Source organism: Doryrhamphus excisus, chromosome 14 (assembly GCF_030265055.1).
Source record: "Doryrhamphus excisus isolate RoL2022-K1 chromosome 14, RoL_Dexc_1.0, whole genome shotgun sequence".
Classification (NCBI taxonomy): Eukaryota; Metazoa; Chordata; class Actinopteri; order Syngnathiformes; family Syngnathidae; genus Doryrhamphus; species Doryrhamphus excisus.
The window spans coordinates 9,586,403-9,609,461 of NC_080479.1; the positions used below are offsets into that span (position 1 = coordinate 9,586,403).

The 23,059-nt window shown below is 42.5% G+C and overlaps 1 long non-coding RNA gene across 1 annotated transcript in view; it reads right to left on the reverse strand.

Moving 5' to 3' along the window:
• Window positions 1–254: 254 nt before the first annotated feature.
• The window catches only part of LOC131101760 (uncharacterized), a 29,406-nt gene continuing 6,601 nt past the window's right edge, over window positions 255–23,059 (reverse strand). The window contains exons 5-6 of the long non-coding RNA XR_009119300.1: window positions 9,191–9,257; window positions 255–1,194 (exon numbers count right to left, since the gene is read on the reverse strand). This is a non-coding gene — a long non-coding RNA (uncharacterized LOC131101760). The remainder of the gene's footprint in view (window positions 1,195–9,190; window positions 9,258–23,059) is intronic.

The window sequence follows — 23,059 nt, forward strand, 5'->3', positions numbered from 1 at the left end:
CTAAAAAAAAAAAAAAAAAGAGGCAGCAAGGAATGCACGTAATGGGACGCAACTATTTATAAAGCTTCTGAAAAACATTCTAAAAACCAACAACTCTCCATTTGAATAATGTGAGCTGCATATTAAACAAGCTACAGTGACACTGTTATTCTAGGTGTTTATGCCAAAGAACTACCTTTTGTGGTATACTGACACCTCGTCACAACACACCGGTTGTTTCAGCATTTTTTATATAGTATTTTTGTCTCAAATAAGTATTGTGGGTGATGGGCAAAATTACACACAGAAATTAAACAATTAAACAAAAAAGTGCACTTTCCTTTTAAGATCAGTATGATCATAAACAATGCTATCAATGGGACATTTTTAGTTGGGGGAGAACCAAAAGGCCAGGAAGGTCTCAGGTATTTACGGTTATTTACTCAGAAGGCAATGAAGATAATGGGGTGAAGGAGGAAGTATCTGGTCCGGGAACGGGATCCTGGTCCATCCCCCACGCATACCCCCAACTCTACCCCATCTAAGGAGATCTACAAAAATATTCGGGGCTGACTTTCCTTCTTATCGTCGGGAGGCTGCAGGCGGACATTGGAAGAGTAACTCAGCCCAGGATCCTGTTTTTGTGATTTTCTTCTGTCTGACCAATTTTACAATACATGATGTTAACTTTTACTAGTGAGTGAGTTTTATTCCTTCTCATAAGTGGAGATTAACGAATACGCTTGGGGAGATGAAATGTACTTAAACAAGTGGTCTTGGAGGCCTCAATTAGGTTGCGGAGAATTTCTTCTCCAACACCTTTTAGACCATTTACTGTAGATATGAACCGATTAGTTTTGCTTTTGTTTTAGACAAAATCTGCATTTTATATTGCAATATAATATAAATATAAAATATTATATTGCTAATATTGTGGGGGAAATGCAATGTGTCCTTAACTAGTAAATACAGTTTGTGTTTATGTGTGGCAGGCTGTAGATTACTGTGGCACGGTGTCGTGTTGTGTTGCGCACCTCATCCCCTGGTTGCGACAGGAGCAGATGTTAAAGCTCAGGCCGGCCGCGGGGCTTAAAAAGCAACGGCCATCAAAGGAAAACCATTTCTCCCCGTGGACAGCGGCTCTGCAGGCCAGTTTTGCTCTTCATCCAGCATTCTTTGTTCATCAGAAATTGTCTGCTGATGCCAGAGAAAAACCTGAAACAAAAACAACAAAAAAATGGGGCAAATGAGCCAAACTAAACTGGGACAAAAATTTCCACTTGCGCTACAAAGGATATTTTTGTAGACGTTGCCTTTCTTGTTCACACAGTCAGTCTGGCACTTGACCTTGAGAATAAATTGACTTAGATTTCCTCCAAAATACAAAGGCTTTTATTCTGACAGACTAACCCATGTGTCAGTGTTCTGAGAATGTTCCCATTAAACTTTTTTAAAATATATATCGTATTTTCCGGACTATAAGTTGCACTTTTTTCATAGGTTGGCTGTTCCTGTGACTTATACTCCAGAGCAACTTATAAATGAAAAAACTGTATTTGTTAAATAAACACTGGACACCTTTTCTGTTCATGTTTATTTTTTGTGTAGCTGAATAAGCATTGTGTTAGCATATCTTACACCTATTCAGCCTGTTCTCTATTCTTTTATTGTTAGAACTTGCCTTCCAAGAGGACGTAATGTCTGTTTTGGTCAAGTAGTTTGTAAAATAAATTATAAATATTAAATTATAATAAATTATAAATAATAAAAAATGTGACTTATAGTCCAGTGCAACTTATGTATGTTTTATTCTACCTAATTATGCATTTTTGGCCTTGTGCGAGGGCGGCACGGCGGGCAAGTGGTTAGCGCGCAGACCTCACAGCTAGGAGACCAGGGTTCAATTCCACCCTCGGCCATCTCTGTGTGGAGTTTGCATGTTCTCCCCGTGCATGCGTGGGTTTTCTCCGGGTACTCCGGCACTGCGGTTTCCTCCCGTATTCCAAAAACATGCTAGGTTAATTGGCGACTCCAAATGTTTACATAGGATCTTCATTAGTGATGGGGAAACTCGATTCCTTTTACTGAGTCGAGTTCTTATCAGTAACTGATAGTGAATCTGGTACTTGATTCACTGGAGTCACCCTTCACATAGCGCATGTGCAGAAACTCGTACATGTGGAACAGGTTGTGAATCGGGTATTCAAGTCACTCCAATCACAATTTTCTTTAAAGATGTGTAGCAAAGCCTGAAGAGGCGGTATCATGTGCATGAGGAAGGAGGTTTTTCCTTCATGGAATCATGAAAAGTGGACCAATACCTCCCCTCGCAAACAAGTGAGGGAGATGCTAAATGCTTCTCACATTTCACACTGCTTGCATTTTGTTGGCGTGTGTGCAAAATGATGACACTTTCACACTCGTTTCGCTGCTATTGCATCACAACCAGGCAAGGTGCAAGTCACAACCTTTCACGGATGTGTAAATGCTGTGAAAAAGTTCCCTGGGAAGACAGAATAGACTTTGTCATAGTATGCCAAAGTAAAGCTAGTATGGTAGTATGAAATCTGCGCTTGTACTGCAAGTACACAAGAGTAGTTTTAGGGTGTAGTGCAGTACATCAGCATACTGTGAGTGTATGTTTATGTGTTTCTCATTTTTTGGGGGGGAAGGGGGGTCTTCCAACAAATCGAGGTACAAGTGGTGTTATTCTTGTCACTTATACTGAAGTACAAGTATAGTGCAATCATCCGTCCATACATATCCAACATACTATGCAGTGAGACAAGGCGTGACAGGACGGGATGATTGGGCGATGAAGGGGGTGAAGAAGGGGGAACAACACTAGGAGAGGGGAGGGGAAAAAAACCAACAACTCCAAACTAGACTACTAAATGAAGGAGTACAGTGTGGGACTGTTAAAAAAAAACCTTGGCATACAAGTAAAAACATTGTTCACACACATAGACACAAGACCAGCGCCACAAAGGGAAAAACAGCCGATGCGAGCAGCAACCAGCCAGGCTACCTGCAGCCACTTGCAGTGCAAGCCGAGGTCCCCGTCATGCCCGCACCGAGGGGGATATAGAGGCGAAGGCGTTGGATGAGGACGAGGGGGTGAGTGCAATGCATATGTGTGTCTTTGGATGCATGAGTGCGTGGCCTGCGACCCAAATGTTTAGTTGTCCATTCATTTGTCATTATAGTAATTTTTGCATAATTTGCTGTATGTAACACTAGAATTATTGGCTATAAAATCTGTTTTGATTGATTTGATATACATGATTTTCTATGTGGTCCGTTTTGGTTTGAGTCAGACCTTCTGGAATGGATTAATGACGTTAACCAAGACAGCACTCAGACATACATACAAAACTATGTCTGTTAACTATAAGCTTGCCTGGTTATGTGTACTTTAAATAAGTACTATAATAATAATACTCAAAAAAAAACTTTCATTCATTCATTTTCTACAGCTTATCCTCACGAGGGTCGCGGGGGTGCTGGAGCCTATCCCAGCTGTCTTCGGGCAAGAGGCGGGGTACACCCTGGACTGGTCGCCAGCCAATCACAGGGCACATATAGACAAACAACCATTCACACTCACATTCATACCTATGGACAATTTGGAGTGGCCAATTAACCTAGCATGTTTTTGGAATGTGGGAGGAAAACGGAGTACCCGGAGAAAACCCACGCATGCACGGGGAGAACATGCAAACTCCACACAGAGATGGCCGAGGGTGGAATTGAACTCGCGTCTCCTAGCTGTGAGGTCTGCGTGCTAACCACTCAACCGTCGTGCAGCCCTAAGAAAGAAGCCTATAAGTCACACAAGACCAAAAATGCATAATTAGGTAGAATAAAACATAGATATGTTGCACTGGAGTATAAGTCGCATTTTTAATTATTTATAATTTATTATAATTTCATTCATTCATTCATTTTCTACCACTTTTCCTCACGAGGGTCGCGGGGGTGCTGGAGCCTATCCCAGCTGTCTTCGGGCAAGAGGCGGGGTACACCCTGGACTGGTGGCCAGCCAATCACAGGGCACATATAGACAAACAACCATTCACACTCACATTCATACCTATGGACAATTTGGAGTCACCAATTAACCTAGCATGTTTTTGGAATGTGGGAGGAAACCGGAGTACCCGGAGAAAACCCACGCATGCACGGGGAGAACATGCAAACTCCACACAGAGACGGCCGAGGGTGGAATTGAACTCAGGTCTCCTAGCTGTGAGGTCTGCACGCTAAAAAAAAACTTGAAGGTGTTAAATCTTTCATTGAGCATTCAATAAAAAGAAAAGCTACGTCTACTTTCTAGTATTTGCAGGAATCCAAGGAATGTGGAGCTCATGCACACCTTGAGTGCAAACATGTCTAATTGTCAACATTTCAATAGCTATGTCCTCCCCGCTCTTGGCTTCCTCGTTATGACGATGACGATGGAAAGATAGGTGTGGGTCTGACAGACGGCGGGGAAGGAGAGAGAGACAGGGTTGGACAGATTGCGCGAAGGAAAAAAAAAGGTGGCGACGGGTTTCACCTAAAGCGCCTTCATTACCATGCATCTGTCAGCGTGCCGACGGAGGTCGTGCTGCCAGTGGCATTGTGGGAGAGCGTTAAAGAGCATCAGCATCTTTTTAGCTCCATCCTAAGCCCTTCTAGCGCTGCCTCTCTCACACACATCAGCATGTCTGTCATCACCGAGGCTTGCTTGACTGCAGACGCCGACACGTTGCAGACAAGAGAAATGCATTATTGCTTTTCTTTCGTGTGTGGCAATTCATCCAGTCACTTGCAACCACAAACACACAAACTTCTAAAGACATACAAACAACAGCTACATTGATTATTTAACAGTATGTTTGGTATTGTGGTTGTAGTATGAAATGTATTAAATTGAGATGTATTTCTATTATTTTTACTTTTTTTTATATTTTTATTTTTAATACATTTGACAAGAAAATTTTGATTTATACTTACAATTAATAATTTGGACTTTTTTAAAATCTCTTTGCCATTGGAATTTTTTCATTAATAATAATAATGATAATTAATAATAATAATAATTAACAAATAAAAATAATTAATTTAATTTTAATATTTTAATATTTTAATATTTCTAAAATATTTCGAAATATTTTGAAATATTTTTCATAAAAAAAATACAACAACTAATAAGAGGGCGTGTCATTATGTGAAATAGCATCCTACAGCAAGCCATGAAGGAGCTTTGGTTTAAAAGCACAGCATACTTGGCCCTGTGTGGAAATCAAACAGCATTTCGGGAGCATCAGGACAGCACCAACTTGTGGTTTTTTTTTTGTGTGTTCACAAGAGCTGTTATCTCTCCAAACACTCCCTCCTGATGGAGTGGATGTTCCAAAGCTTCATGCATCTAAACAGACCACTTGACCTGTCAGTGTGGTCAGGTGGTACACGGAGAAAGAAAAAAGAAAAGGGCCAAGATGCTCTCTAAGAGACCTGTCGCTTTTCCAGGCTTCCAGCACGCTGACAGAAAGACGGCTTTAAGGAGCTCCTTTAAAAGCCTCCACTGACTTGTGTAATGGAGAGACACTTGGACACACAGACAAAAAACACTAGTGCGGCCTGTCACGGGTCCAATTGTACAGCGACGCACTAAAAGAGCGCGGCGGCGCAGACAGATGCAGCCTGGTCGGTGTGGGAGGGAGGTGGAGAAGAGGTGAGACGGGAAGTGGAGAGTGTGAACGGCAGCAAACAGAGGGAGAGGAACGCGGAGTGTTTGTCAAAGTACTGCTGTTTAGGCAGGACCATTATGCAAAGGGAACTTTTTTACATTTTTTATTAACCCTGTGTACAGGGCTCTACATTAAAAACAAAAATGGAGAATCCTTAAGGTGAGAACTACTTGCCCGAATGTAAAATGAAAAGACTGCCATAATGATATCATCTAATTTTTGTGGCATCACATGAGAATCTCAAATAAAGATGAAATGATTATCATTTCTTGTGGTTGTTTTCCTACATAGATCATGACGTTGCATGGAAATCTGGATTGTCAAGAGACTTCTAGGCACTTTGCCTTCTATAAGTTGTGCACCACAATGAAACATTATTGAATAGACACATTTGTGTACTAGTAAAGTGTTTTTTTAATCCACAAAAAAATGCTCAATGGTCAAACAATAATTTGTGAAGCAAAGGTGAGAAAAATCCACAGAGAAATGGAAGCGCTAGATTTTGTAGCTTGTGCAAAATCAGCACTTGGTATTGGACCTAATCGCTGGTGTTTCATTGTGACCACTTCAAATTGTCACAGCAATGTGATTCACTCACCTGTGCCATCATTTGATTTGCTGCCGCTAATAAAATACTTGTTTAGGAGGCACTGGTTCATCACTTTTTGATGTTTTCCTTCACAAGTTGTTGAAGAATTAGACCATGTTGGCAGGGACGCCATGATAGATGTTTTCCTAGTCAAACCATCGCTGATTGGTTGATCGCGAACAAGAACGGGTGTGGGTAAAAGGTGGACTGTGGTCTAAATAAACGATTCTGATTGGTCCGTTTCAAGATTTGCAAGGATTGATTTGCAAATTACCACCGGAATTACGCAGTCCGTGTTTTACCAACACCCAACAAGAACCGCTTTGAAAAAAACTCTTGGCAGTATGGCATGCCAAAGTACACTTGCCCGACGGGAATATCACTGATTGGATTTACTTGCCCCAATTTTGTTTTAACTTGCCCCGGGCCATCGGAACATCGTTATTGTCGAGCCCTGGTGTATAATAGAAAAATCAAAACAGGCTTCGCTGCACATCTTAAAATGCACCCTGGGTTTCAGGCAATTATCTGTCAGTCATCTACAAATGTCTTTTGTTTTGGTTTTCTTCTCCAAATAGGCTAACCTAGCATGATTAGTGTTGCCTGCCCCACTCCTCACATCACACGCACGGGTTCAAGCGTCGTACTTATGGAGCAAGCGATTCCTGACATCCGCGTTCTTGCTAGCTTGGTTGCTTTTAGATCGTGAGTGCGGCATGCGACTGGTGCGTTTTAGGTGCGCTTCATGTACGGCCGTCGTATGCGTCCCTCACCGGGGGACTTGCAAGATGGGCGTACTGGCTAGAATATAAAGAACTAGAACTAGAATATAAAGTGAGAGAAGCCACCCGCCTTTCAAACTTGCGAGACATGCACTCCTCTTCTGCCTTGCCCTGGCTGATTGTAAGGTTTTCCTCCGTGCACACAGAAAATTATTTGCAACCCAATTTTGTTCCTGAGGGCTTTGCGTGCAGGCCACGTGTGAGTCTCTTGTGATTTTCCACATTTATGTTGCACAAGTGCAGACATACAGTGTATATGGGTCACTCTCCTGAAAAGGGGTGCCATCACTTTAAGGGGTATGACGCACAGACTAGCTACGGTAGATAATAAGGCAATATACTGTTTATTAAAGTGATGATTCCATTTAATATGCCATTTGGTTAGAAAATACCCATAATTACCTATAAATAACCCATATGTAAAGTAAAAAGTAGCCCTTTTTTGAGCCACACAGTCTGACGAGATTTTCGACAATAGTGCCAATGTACTATTTTCTAAAGTTAAGACGGAGTATCTTCCTACATGATCACAAGGTTTGGATCCTGCTGGATAAATATTGCATTTTTTACATTGTGTGTGCGCTTGAAGCAGCGGCGTCATTAGGCCTATTTTAGGCCTAAATAATTTGATACAAATTTACAAAAAAATAATTCAGACAAATTTTATATAATACGGCAAAAGTAGGAGTTAAAATAAATATTCACATTACCTGACATGAATTTATAATCATAAATCTGTCCATTTCCCTTGATTTCATGGTGTAAAGTAGAGAGCCCCTTTACTACTACTAAAACACACATCACTGTTGAGTACAATAAAAAAAGATTTTAAAAGATTAAAAGACACACCTTTTTTAATCTGGCTTGAACCTTTGATAACCTTGGTGCTCGGACAGGTAAAAAGCTATAAAGCTGAGCTTCATCTTTATACAAGGCAGATTTTTAGACACGGTTGTTGCTGTGGATCATGTTAGACCCAACGTTGTAGGGAATGAGTCACTTCTCCGACATTGCCTTGCAGCTCGAGCTCGTGTGTCTGAGCGTACAAGGTCTTACCAGACAATCAGGAGACAAATCTCCTTCCTCATTGGCTTCCTGTGAATAATAAAAACAGCTGAAAGCATCTAGAATAAGTTCGTCTCTGCGATGGACACCCAAACAAACAAAGCAAACATGCAATATTTATCTACACCGCCCAGACCCAACTGCAGACGGCCTGATTGGTTTTGCTTGAGTAATGAACTCAATTGACAGCACAAGTACAATTTAATTAGGGGGCCATGAGGATGCGGAAGATACAGCTACAAGATGGAACAACACCTCGCTCCCGTTCCATCACTGCAATCTGATTTAATAATTACCCGTGGCAGTGGGGATTTTTATCTACCTCATCATGCAAATGCGAACAGTGAGGGTTGATACCACAAGGGGGAGGTTTACCTTGTTTGTTATTGGGGAAAAAAGGACTCCGAGTGTGGACTCAATGAGGGAACTAAGACCTAACGTCCCACTGTAATAACCAGCATCTGGCAGGGATTAGTGCCAGACTGTGCCTGAGCGCTGCACACAATCTCATGCGGCATTGTGCGCGCTGACACGCGTGGCATGACTGTCAACATGGACCAAGACTCCTCTAGCATCCCAGCTTGAAGACAACACAGCAGTCTCTTGTTTACATTTCCAACTATCGCGGCTCCCAGCAAGGCCGATCAATTGGATTGTGTACAAAGAAATGCTTTCATGTTATCAAAAAATAAATAAAATTGAACCTCAAAGCACAAAAAAATTGGCCCACGGTAAGATATTGCTAAATATTGCTGGAACTGTGCGGCAGTAGCAGTGAATCACCAGTGTTTGCTGCTCGTGGGTGGCAAGTGTAGTGCAGACAACATTGTTTGTTATTTCAAAAGCCCAGTGCAAAGCCCGCATGTATTCTCCCTGAAAGCAATTATTGCTGCAGATGATGCCACGTGTCCTCAAACATGGCAGTCTGTCAGATGTGTGTGTGTGTGTGTGTGTGTGTGTGCGGTCTACAGGGGAACGGGTACAGTGTGGAACAAATGAACAAAGAAAATGACTCAAATAATGGAATGTACAGCACATACCGTAAAAGCTTAAACTGGCACCTCCATTCAATGAACCTGAGTCGCCTTTAGCCGCCGGGTGCAAGGCCTACAAAAGCAAATAATCACCAATTAGCACGGGTCAAAAGGTCTTGGTATCAACAGATGTGGCTTTTTTTTTTTTAATTTTACCTTTATTTACCCAGGCAAGCAATTTAAGAACAAATTCTTATTTACAAATGCAGCCTGAACAAAGAGCAAAAGCACTTTGAGGGAGAGGGGAGTGCTGAAAATAAGAACAACGTTATATAAAATTACAAATATCAATACAGTAAATATGTAATACAAAAGCATCAAACAACATTAAAACAATGGGCTATGGCAATAGGCCTAATCAGCAAGTGCATGAGTCAGATGTAATTAGTTGCAAGTTTTGTTTAAAGACAGAGAGAGATGTGAAGGCTGAAAGTTTTAGAGAGTTTTGTAGGGTGTTCCAGTCAAAGACGGGTGCGTCCAAAGACGGTACGAACTTTGGGGATGCAGAGTTTGATGTGATTACTGGACCTTAGATTGTAAGCAGAGTGAGAAAGATGTAAGAGGGAAGAGAGAGAGAAGGGTGTGATGCCAAGTATGGTTTTGTAGATGAGCTGGAGCCAGTGACGGAGCCGTCTGTATGGAGTGATGTCCAGTCTACCAAATTATATAATTCACAGTGGTGAGTGGTGAAAGGGGCGCTAGTAGCAAAACGGATGGCGGAGTGGTGAAGAATATCCAGCTTCTTCAGAGTGGACTGAGACGCCATCCTATAGATGGTGTCACCATAATCAAAAATGGGCAAGATGGACATTTTGACTAGTGTATGTTTTGCTGAATGGGTGAAAGAGGACTTATTGCGATAGAGGAAGCTCAAGCGAGCTTTGACTTTTGACTGTAGGTGCTTGATATGGGTGGTGAAGGAAAGGGACGTGTCCAACCAGAGGCCAAGATATTTGTAACAGGTCACAAACTACAGTTCAGACCCGTCGACACAGAAAATTTTGGGAGTAGGGGTGAGAACAGGTTTCCGGTCAAAGATGATGCATTTGGTTTTCTTGCTGTGGAAGTGCTGCTCTACTGAGGTGAGACTGAACTGAAGTGAGGATGTTGCAGAGTGCAATGAAGGCCCCTCTGCATATAAGATGGTGTCATCAGCATATAGATGGATCTTGGAATTACCAGCAGATAAGGCTACATCATTTATGTAGATGGAAAACAGCGATGGGCCTAAAATGGAGCCTTGTGGCACCCCTTTAGTGATGGTGAGAGGGGGAGACAGGATGTTTTCAGTCTTTACTTGCTGGACTCGGTTGTTTAAGTAGCTGGCAAACCAGTTACAGGAGTGTGATGACAAGTCAATGCTAGAGAGCATTTGAAGGAGGATGGAGTGATTTACAGAATCAAATGCCTTGGTGAGATCAATTAAAGCAGCAAAGCAAACCTGCTTGGAGTCAAGGGAGGTAATGATGTCATCCAGGACTTTCAGGGTAACTGTGGTACAACCATGGCCTGATCGGAAACCAGATTGTAGGTTGGACAGAACATTATGGGAGGCCAAGAAATGGCTTAATTCTTTGTGAACCAGTTTTTCAGGGATCTTAGCGAGGCACGGCAGGATGGAATAGGTCTATAGCAATTGGGGTCAAAGCCTGTGCCAGCTTTGAAGAGCGGGAAGACAAGTGCAGACTTCCAATCCAAAGGAAGGATGGACAGCTCCAGTGACATGTTAAAGAGTCGCGAAATGGGAACAGCAATGACAGAAGCAGCAATGGTCAAGCTCGACCCCACAGATCCGTCGGTAAGTTCCTCCAGTTTGGTTTATTGTTTATAACAATACGCCAGTCGCTGCATTTGAAGTACCCAGCTGCTTATTTACCTTTACATGCGCTTTAAAATGTTGGTGCCGCTACCCAGCTAAGGAGTGAAACATACACGTACACTTGCCTCGCTGTTGTTTAGAAATAAACTCATCAGTGGTGTTAATGCTGGCTGAGCCGGTTGCGCCTACCGCTATTACAACATTGGTTCTGTTGCTGCTTGTTTATAAGTGACCATGTGATACACTTTCTCATCACTGCATGTCATTGTGATGGGAAAATGTATATTTCACAGGTATAACATAGGTTACACATTGTGCGAATTACTTTACGGCCTTTTGTAGAGCTTCAACTTTTGCATCCGAGCACATCCTGCTGTCCCTTCAAGAATTAAGATTAAGATATGCCTTTATTCGTCCCTCAGTGGGGAAATTTGTATTGCACAGCAGCAAGAGTACAGAATCAGTTAAGCAGTACAAAATACACAATATAGAAAAATAAACAATATAAACAACCCAAGTACTAACAAAATCAACAGTTTTTCCCAGAATTATATACAATACAGTATGTAGATAATATGAAACGAGATGAGATATATGACCAGTCTATACACTGAGATCTTGTCAGAGAGTTAATATGAGAATGGTGGGCATAGCAGGAGGCTATCTGTAACCTGGGGTTAGGGGCAGTGTCGGAAGAGGTCATTCTTTGATCAAAGCTCCCCCTTTAAGGAACAGGGGACATCAGGAGGTCCCACCAAATGGTTGACCCTAGGAGGTTATCTAGCAAAAGTGCGACAAACCATGCGAGAAGGTTGGGTGTGTAGGCTAACCCCCATACATGAGGGTGGCATCAGGGGAGTGACAAGAATGTCTTCTTTCTCTTGTAATGTAATTCATTTTCATGCTATGGAGTATAAAAGTTCCCGCCAAGAGGCCCCTCTTGGCCAGACACCTACAGACCACCATGCATACTGTGTGTTGTCTGACCACTTTGTTTTGCAAAGGTAATAAAAACTGCCAGTTATGTATTTATCTCAGGCATTCTCTATCCTACTTAGATTTTTTTTTCCACAACAGTCATAAATAAACAAGAGCACTGTATGCTAAATGTATTGCAGCACACCATGCAAACTACATTCAACACTGACGATAACGATACGCGTACCGTTAAATTAATTTCATTCCTGCATTATTATCTATTACCGCTATTACAACATTGGTTCTGTTGCTGCTTGTTTATAAGTGACCATGTGATACACTTTCTCATCACTGCATGTCATAATTTAGTAAGTAAACAAGAGCACTGTGTGGTAAATGTATTGCAGCACACCATGCAAACTACATTCAACACTGACGATAACGATACACGTGGCGTTAAATGAATTTAATTCCTGCATTATTATCTTGACACAGCTCTCCACAGCTTTTTTTTTACAATCACTCCAGCCTACTGTGGTGACTGACAAAGCCGCAGAGCAAGGCCGAAACACAAACGCCTGCAGTCAAAACCGTGTTTCAATGAAGAAAAGGTGGATCCCTAACTCTTGAGCTGCATCAACGCTGGAACCTTGAGCAAACGTGTGAAAAATTGTCAAGGTGTGAGGAAATTGTCATTTTCTTGTAACCACAAACGATGCATTCAGGGAGCACCTTTTTCTACCTTTGAGGTATTTAAAGTGCTTTCACAGCATGACCTCGTTCAACCACTTCTGTAACGATGACGCAGATGTTGCACTCACACACTAACAACACAGGATCCAAAGGAACGTTGGTGCAAAAATTAGCACACTATTTGTGGCGCCCCCTACGGATTGAGCTGTGAATGCTTTAGCTGACAAAATGGCACATCACTTTCATGAAATCAATTTGTAATATAAGAAAAATAACATCAACCTTCAGTACACCGATTTGTTTCCCCGAGGTAACCACACTTCAAATTCAGCGTGCCCAAAAATCAATAGTCGCTTGTGTTCACGGTGCGTAGATCAATCGTATTAAGTGTGATCAAAAAGGGTGTCAAATCACACCCTGAAGCACACCATCTTCCGCTAAACACACACATAGCCAACAGCTACAGGTACATTCAGCAGCCTCTGACGGAAATCCGGCTCCCCGTTTGAAATAGGCCGCCACAATGGCGGCGTAGCTCCAGCTCCAGCTCCAGGCGAGATGAATGTGTCTGAACAGTGGAGAGGCGAGTAAAGACAGCGGCAGCAGAAGTGGCGCTTCATTTATGAAATATATGAGGATTTATGAGGCGGTGAAGTGCAAAGGTGGCTTTATTATGCTCCCACCGAGAAGGAAATGCGTACACGTCACTCTGAATGTTTCAAGTCGTGTTTCCGTTACCATTAAAACTGCCGTTTCTGAAAAGCTACCGTTTATCTTTATCTGTGTTTATTATTCAGCGAGGAACCGTTTCCTCTATTTGGCCAGTTGAGCGCTTTAAGAAAATTGCTCAAAACGGGGAATTTCCCGCGTGAGTTTCCTGTATTTTCCATCCATTTTGGCCTATATGCTGTCATTAACATGCAGCTCTGTGAGTGAGCCCACTCAGGTGTGGAGAGAAAATCACACTTATCTCCACAAATCATGTCAAGGAAAAAGGAATCTTGTGGTGTGTGTGTGTGTGTGTGCTGTGGGACACACAGTGTGAAAAGTGGTTTCTGCTGCTTCAGTGAATTATGATTGTGATCAGAACCCGCCTCGCATGTGCGAAGGAGGTCTCAGAGCAGGTGAGGCAAAGGTTAAAAGAGGCGGGTCGGCTTGTTTGCGTTGTATATTTTTCACACAGTCGCGCCCGTCTTTTGACATGCGACAATCGCACAATAGCATCTGCAGCAAAACTTTCAACTGGCTCTAAACAGGAGAAAAGGGAACAAGGCGCCTCGTGGCGATCGATGGGCGAGCGAGGTGACTAACAAGGCTGGAGGTTGCTGAATGCTCCTCTGTGCTTCACTATTAGAACCATTCATCAGCCAGCGGGTGACAGCGGTGAGAGTGGGATCACCTGACACCAGAGCAAAGAACTGGACCTAACCTTGTACGTCCATAAAGCAAGTACAACACCTCTTTGGGCTTCTGGCACTACCGGCCTGTTCATGTTAAATGTTAACTTACGGTTACCTTCTCACGTGACAACACCATAGATATGAAACTTGGATACACGGTCGTCCCTCTCTACATTGCGGCTCCAATTTCACCGCTTCACTTGATCACGGCTATTAGATCCAACAGCTCTACAAAAATGTCATAATCACATACTAAAACAACTATAAATAAATATATTCATTCATTCATTTTCTACCGCTTATTCTCACTAGGGTTGCGGGGGTGCTGGAGCCTATCCCAGCTGTCTTCAGGCGAGAGGCCTGAAGAGTACACCCTGGACTGGTGGCCAGCCAATCACAGGGCACATATAGACAAACAACCATTCACACTCACATTCATACCTATGGACAATTTGGAGTCGCCAATTAACCTAGCATGTTTTTGGAATGTGGGAGGAAACCGGAGGACCCGGAGAAAACCCACGCATGCACAGGGAGAACATGCAAACTCCACACAGAGATGGCCGAGGATGGAATCGAACTTGGGTCTCCTAGATGCGAGGCCTGCGTGCTAACCACTCTCTGCTGTGCAGCCTAAATAAATACATAATATATTTAATATATCATAAATGAATAATAGGGTACAGATTACATTAAATGTGTAGTGCAACAATTAATAATAATAATAATAATAAGGTCCAGCTTATTACTCCTACTACTCTGTTGTTGGGAGGAATGATCTGCTCAGTCTTTCAGTGGAACAGGGCAGGGATAGTAATCTGCCACTGAAACTGCTCTTCAGTTGGGAGATGATGCTGTGCTACTGTGATACTGGTTGTCCATGAAGGAAAGCAGCCTCCTCAGCGTCCTTTGCTAGCTCAGTGCCAATGACAGATCGTACCTTCCTCACCAGTTTGTCCAGGCGTTTGGCGTTCTTCTTCTTCAGGCTGCTTATTAATATAAAAAAACCCTCCAATCTAGTCAATGCCTCACTGGCCATAAACTTCACCGCATGTCACTGCTGTACACAGACTATTCTAATGTTAGCATTGTCCCGTGAGGAGGTATGATAAAATGGGTGCAACATTTGACGCAACGGGTCACAACCTGAAGCTCTGATGTGACTATAAGCAGAGGTGGAAACCCGTAATCAGAGCAATCCCACGCATTAGCTCATCTAATGACAGCTAATTACACGGCGGAGTAAAAGTGCTGTTTTTCTCAGAGGTCATTCTTGTCGTTTCCCTGTGCTGAGAACGCCTGAGTTTGTTTGCGTGCGCGCCATACAAAAGGTAATTATTAGCGAGCGGGACTCTCATTAGAAACACTGCGTATCAGAGCGGTGCAGCGAGAGCAAGAACAAAAATCTAATTATCGCCCTCTTCGCAACCCCCACCCTTCTGCGACATCAATACTCCATTATAGTGGCTTGTCTCGGGGGCGCAGACCGGCACTGGACTACAACATGTAGATTACACATAAACAAACAGCTGGGAGGCGTTAAGCTGCAGAGAAAAAAAAGAATGGTTAGCAAAATCAGAGGATAACAGGCATACATAACCCTTGTTTATTTAGCTGGCAACATCAGACGCCCCTGGATGAAATGCAAAAAAAACAAGAGATGGCTATCTAATTTGGTACTGATACAAATTAGGCTTGCTCAGCCTTGGCAGAGGTCCGCGCTCCACTGAGTGCCGTTTTAGCAATTTTTGCAGCCTTAAGAACACTCGGCGAGGACTCTCGCTGCCAAGCTACAAACTGCCATCTTTGCCAAAGCACTTTTGTCGTGGAACTTGCAAATGAGAAGGAGAGGGCAAACACCGTAGGAGGGATGGAGAAGTAGAAGAAGAAGGCTCGTGGTGCCTTCAGTGTCGCTCCCACTCACAACTCAAGTGGAGCGACGGCAGGTGGGTGTTTTCCCAGGGAGGGCGGCAGAGTCACTGAGGCGGGTTAAAAAAAAAAAAAAAAAAAAGGAACGAGGTGGGGGTGGGGAAAGGTGTAAGTTATAATTCCGTGGCGGAGACGGTAGGCGAAAGAGGGAAGGGTCCGGCGTGGGAAGGATTTATTGCATTGACTTCCATTAGTGTGTGTAATGGTGCTGAAAGGCTGGCACTGGTGGCCGCTATGGTGATGGGAGTTGAATTAAACAATCTCTGTCAGTCACTGCTGGCCATCAATGATCACATGACAGATTTTTTTTTTTACTATATGCACACCTCTTAATCAATTAATAAATCAATCTGAAATATTCCTCACCAAGAGAGTCGTCACCTTGGAGGTGTTTGGTCTCGTTATCATGCTGGAAAACTGCCATGCAGTTCCGCTTCCCAAGAGAGGGGGATCAGGCTCTGCTTCAGTAAATGCTGGAATCCATGTTTCCCATGCAGGCCTGATGTTTGACCATCAGCAAGACACAATTATCTTGGTATCCATGTATACGGAACCGGATTTTTCGGTATGGACGCATACCGATTTCCCACTGGGTTTACATGGAACGTGAAGAACAGGAAGGTAAACTACTATAGCGGGGTTGGCGGGACCCATCAGATCGTGCCAAGCAGAAGCCAAATCCTCTCCTGTTTCCTCCAGAAAAGACACAATGAAAGCCACAGTGAAAACTAAGCAACATTCTGGAACACCAGAATCAATGCGATATTCAGTAAGCCATGCATTTAGCTAAGATTTGACTTACAAAACTCGATTTACACCACAATCTATGACTAGAACCCGAGGACCACCACTGTATTATTATTATTTGCATTTACTATTGTCAATGTTGTCAATGATGTCTATGTTTTAACCTGCATTGGATTGGATTTAGCATCTTTAACGCACAAAATCAAAATGGCCACCAACATCCCTCAATATTTCTATTTTTATTGGAGAATTACCGTATTTTCCGGACTATAAGTCACACTTTTTTTCATAGGTTGGCTGTTCCTGCAACTTATACTCCAGAGCGACTTATAAATAAAAAAACTGTTTATGTTACATAAACACTGGACACCTTTTCTGTTCATGTTTATTTTTTGTGTAGCTGAATAACCATTGTGTTAGCATATCTTACACCTATTCAGCCTGTTCTCTATTCTTTTATTGTTAGAACTTGCCTTCCAAGAGGACGTAATGGTAATGTTTTGGTCAAGTAGTTTGTAAAATAAATTACCGACAAATAATGCGACTTTTTATCTACCTAATTATGCATTTTTGGCCTTGTGTGACTTATACTCCGGAGCAACTTCATTCATTCATTCATTTCGCGGGGGTGCTGGAGCCTATCCCAGCTGTCTTCGGGCGAGAGGCGGGGTACACCCTGGACTGGTGGCCAGCCAATCACAGGGCACATATAGACAAACAACCATTCACACTCACATTCATACCTATGGACAATTTGGAGTGGCCAATTAACCTAGCATGTTTTTGGAATGTGGGAGGAAACCGGAGTACCAGGAGAAAACCCACGCATGCACGGGGAGAACATGCTAACTCCACCCAGAGATGGCCGAGGGTGGAATTGAACCCTGGTCTCCTAGCTGTGCCGCCCCAGAGCAACTTATAGTCCAGAAAATACGGTACATATATTTCATTTTTAAAATCATTACAGCTAAGCAGTTCTCCATTTAGTTGTCTTACTGTAAGAAAAATGACCCAAAACTTGCCTTAATACCAAAATACTGCACATACCAAATCATGATTATGGCATATTTTCACTACTTCTATACAAGCTGTCCACCGACTACTCTTAAGCATATCTAAGTTTCATTTTTATGGTGTTGTCCCTTCAGAAGATCTACATTAGTAACTTTCATTTAACGTAAGACAGGATACACACTAGCAATGCATATCGGTGCTCCTTTCAAACAAATTAGGCTATAAAAGGGTTTGTTGTGGCTGAACTCCATTATTTATTGTTGTTTTTGGAACCTTATTCACTGATAAGACCTTGGGGCTCACTAGAAAATGGGCCCCGAGTGAATTATGCACGCCGCCAGGCATTGGGATCAATAGAGGTGCTGTAAGTCCAAGCTGTTCTACATATTGAATCAGCGGCCCATGTTGTTGGTGCATTCATTGTTTCTCCTCTTACAGCAGCCATCTATTAGATGTGTGCATCTTAAACACCTCACACCTTTAGCCGGTGTTAGTGAGGACAACACTTAATGTTTATAGCTCTGCTTATAAAGCGAGTAGACCTCATCTCGTCTCTCCGTTGTCTTGACTGGTGAATGGCGAGACATGCGGGACCCTTTGAGGGCTGCGATTTAAAGGCCAAGTGAGAAACGGCGGTGCTTTTTACATTTGGAGCAGGAGAAGGAAACATCAATCACAGGGAATGAATATTGGCTGGGAAATGCCAATGTGATATTTATGGTTTGGGGACGTAACGTTTCAACACGCTACAGTTCATAAAAAGCTGCACACCGAGACGAGTAATCACACTACATAAACTAGGGATGTCTGATAATAACGGGCGATATCGGTTGTTATCACATACTACAGTATAAATTGGCCCTGTACCCTAGAAACCGCCCAAGGCCGAAATGATACTGTGTCAAAGCCCAGGGCAGTGATACTGATAAAATATAGAGTTTAACCATGTCCAGTACCAGCCCCCGTAGCTGTCCACTCAGAGCGCGCTGCTCTGGTATCGTGCCCGTGAAACAACCAATCAGAGAACAGCGCACAAGCGTTTGTTTTGCTGCCGTCTGTGCTCTGTCAACATGTCAGCTGTTGACACTTTTCGGCGAAAGACAAATAGGGAAAATAGCAAACAGAATATTAGAAATGGAACGTTTTATCACCATTAATGAGGAGGACACTCTTGAAATGATCAAAAAAACTAAAAATGCAAATACAAGTCGGAAAACCAAGGGCAACCTCAAGCTTTTTTCTGAATTGCTCATCAACTGCAAGAACGAACGAAGACTGGTAGAAAGTATTCCCCCGCCTGAGTTAGACAAATACGTGTCTATGTTTATTTTATCAATCAGAAAAGAAAATGGGGATGAATACGAGCCTGATTCTCTCAAATCAAAATTCAACTCTCTGGCACGTTAATGGAACTTTAATTGTCAGACATTGATAAGATAAAGACTGTTGATAAAATATTATTGTTGAAATATTTTTGCAATTACTGTGTTTCCACTGTTTAGATATAATACATGTATTAAACTGAACATTTTCTGGAAACAAAATGGTCTTTTGATTAAATAGTACGTGACAATAAGCTCATGATTAAATAGTATGTGGTCTCGGGCTGATACTGACACTTGGGGGCATGATACCTGGCCTGTACCAGACAAACCATGTGATAACCTATAAATATCGGTTGTTCTGGCCATAATGATATCGTGAGTAGGTGATGACAATGTGCTCCACACAGCTCAGTTTTGCTGGCGGTCAGGAATTATTTCCACGTTTTGCCCGAGGATTGTAAATATGCAATTGGTAAAGACTGCCATGCACTTGAATGCATCATTACATGAACAGCATAGCACTACGAAAAGTATTTGTGATACTTATTCGAATAGTTTTGTTTACGAAACCCGGTTGTACCAAAACAAATCTGGATTGAGGACGCTTGAAAGGCAAAAACCCCGTCTGAAGATGACTGAAGTACACCAAAGAGAACACGAGACAGAATGTCATTAGCGAGGAGATGTCATCATGTGATGCTCTGCCTTTTTCATGTGTTCCTCAATACGGCGGAGCGTGGCAAAGATGGCTTTTACTTATTTATGGCCATGCATTGTGTGCCTGCGTGGGCTTTGGTAATATTCATTTAAGCTGCACTGCTGGAACACAAAGCCTGCTTCCTTCTCCTGTGCGAGGGATGAAAGCACTGGAGCCTGTTATGGTCACCGACTCAAAAGTTTCTCTCACGCTGCTTTGCCTTTTTTCCGTTATATTTTTAAAAACATGATCCTTCTTATTTCATTTCATGCACGGCCTCGAGGCAGGTCACCGCTGACGAGGCTGGGCGCTCTGAAGCAGAAGATCTCCAAAGTCAAAAGCATCTTTTCTTATTAAAAGGCTGCTGGTTTTCTGAAAAGCTTTTAATGTTTTAATGGTGCACAGCTCAAGTATGGAAATCATTCGAATATTTATCAGGAAATGTGTTTTGTTCTTCCAGAAAGGTGAAATAGCAAGCTTATCTGAGGCACTGTGGCTTTGATTGGCAACGTCAGGCATTGGCGGAGACAACTCCCTTGTTTGTACGCAAAAACTTCAAGGTCTGAGATTATAGTATTTTAAATAAGTCTCAGAATTCCAAAATAGTATGTTGGAAGTGACAGCGTAAAAGTGCTTTTAGTAAGCCCTAGAGGCACTCCGCCACGGTATGTGACTGTAACTTTAATGCTAATGAGCTGTGTTTCCAACATTGTGTACTTTATCCACTTTTTACATAAACACTGTAACCTGCGTTTGTCCATATATGACATACAAGAACATAACATTAAGGGGTGACACTAGCATAGCTATGTGAGCTAAAATGCTAACATTGCAGTCACATTTGAACATCAACATCATGATCGATTAGCCTTGTCGCTGAAGACAAACGAAACAATCAAACACAGCTCCCCACTGACAAATGATTGCAATAGCGCCAGGCTTTATTTTAAGATGTGTAGCCAAGCCTGGTCATTTAAAATCTGTCATGGGAGCCTACAAGGGGTGGCTTCATCTAGTTGTAGGGGCGCGTTCATAAGGACTCTCGTCTCAGAATTGGAACAACCTAGTGAGGGAGATGATACATTTTTCTCACATTTAGGGACAAATATTTCCATATAAGTACCTCCAACCTATTTACACAAAGAGAAAACAACTCAATTAGTTAATTTATCTTTATATATTTTTTTGTTTGTTTGTTTGTTTGTTTATTAATGGGCTGCACGGCGGTCTAGTGGTTAGCGCGCAGACCTCACAGCTCGGAGACCAGGGTTCAATCCCACCCTCGGCCATCTCTGTGTGGAGTTTGCATGTTCTCCCCGTGCATGCGTGGGTTTTCTCCGGGTACTCCGGTTTCCTCCCACATTCCAAAAACATCCTAGGTTAATTGGCCACTCCAAATTGTCCATAGGTATGAATGTGAGTGTGAATGGTTGTTTGTCTATATGTGCCCTGTGATTGGCTGGCCACCAGTCCAGGGTGTACCCCGCCTCTCGCCCATAGACTGCTGGGATAGACTCCACCCCCCGCGACCCTCGTGAGGAAAAAGCGGTAGAAAATGAATGAATTATTATATTATTATATTATTATATTATTATATTATTATATTATTATATTATTATATTATTATATTATTATATTATTATATTATTATATTATTAGGATTATATTATTATATTATTATATTATTATATTATTAGGATTATATTATTAGGATTATATTATTAGGATCATATTATTAGGATCATATTATTAGGATCATATTATTAGGATTTATTAATGAGAAAACACCAATGGAGGAGGCAGATGTCAACTTTAAAATGTGCATTACTGCCATCTACAGGACTGGAGTGTATCATTAAAGGTAGACATATACAATACATGCACAGTATTCCACTATCCACCAGTATGTGTTGTATTGAATATGAGTCAAACACACACACCAAACAAACAGGAGCGTCTTTTTTAAACGAGACCATAGCCGACTCCATTCTAAATTTCCCCTCTCTTCCATTTTATCCCAGTTTCTGCCGACTGAAGCCTAATGATGTCCCTGGTGACGAGTGCCGCCTCGCTACCAGTCAACCAGCACTGAGGCGCGTGCTTTGCGGCCCAGCATCTGGTATGCTTTGCCCCGACTGAGCGTGCCCGACTTGAAGGGCATAAGTGGAGCAGATTGCAAGAAGGAGGAGACGAAACGGCACACGACATCTACGTCGCAGAAAGCCATTTCCCTACCATCTTTTCTCCCCGCTTCCTGTTTTTCCCTCTGCTATGTGCTCCTGCTTCTTCTCTTCATTATCTCCTTGGATGGCGCTTTGTTGGAGGAAGCAGCAGTGCTTTCATCGCAAGTGCCACGCCCCTGCACGATGGCATCTACAACTAAAGACGTCAGATTAGAGCAGCTAACATTGCTGTGCTTAGTTTGGAACCGTATTTCACTACAGTGTTGACTGCATGAGACTACACTGCAGAGGCTTACACTGAAGGGACTAATACATAAGTGCTGAAATTCAAATTACATCATCCAGCTTTAAAATGGACCTATTATGCTTTTCCCACTTTTCTGACTCATAAATGTACTTAGAATGTTTTATTCTAGTGTTAAACGATGCCAAGGTTTCAGATAATGAGGTTTGCGCATTTGGAAGTGAGCCATTAAAGGTTATGGGATGGCTCAAAATGCTCCGTTTCAGAGGGTGTTGCAAAGCTGTTTTTTTATGATGTCACAAAGAAGCAGGCTGCCTTATGGGCGTGGCTGTAACATGCATGTCAAAAACCCACTGCCGTTATTCTGGATGTAATGCAAAATGTTATTGAAATATGACAGTTTGGGAGTATGACCAATCACAGCGGAGTGGGCGTGCCCGGAGGCGGGCTGTGGGTGGAATAAATTAAAACAGACCGTTTTGGCGGGAAGGACAAATCCAAGGAAATACAACTGGAATAGTTGCAGATTCTGGAAGATCTAGAAAGTTTTCTGTGCGGGTTATTGTGTGTGGCTGCTCTACAGGAGTCAACAACTCAATACAATGGTCTGTGCCACCCACAGACAGTTTATAGAACTCAAAGGGGGTTTCCCCTGTCCAAATCAAACCGGCCCCCGAGTTCATTTCAACCATTGGAAACACGCCATCTTCCAGAGACTCTTTGACTAGTGCTTTTTGGTGCAGTCGGTCCTTGAAAAGTGCAAAGCAGTCTTGCCCTATGGAGCATTTTAGCTGTACATCTTTAGAAACATCAGCGTTCTTGTCATATACAGTACAGCATACTGAAAAGAGCCAAGTGCTGCTGTCATGTGGAGGATCTTTTAAAAAGTGTTTTTGCAGTAGTTCC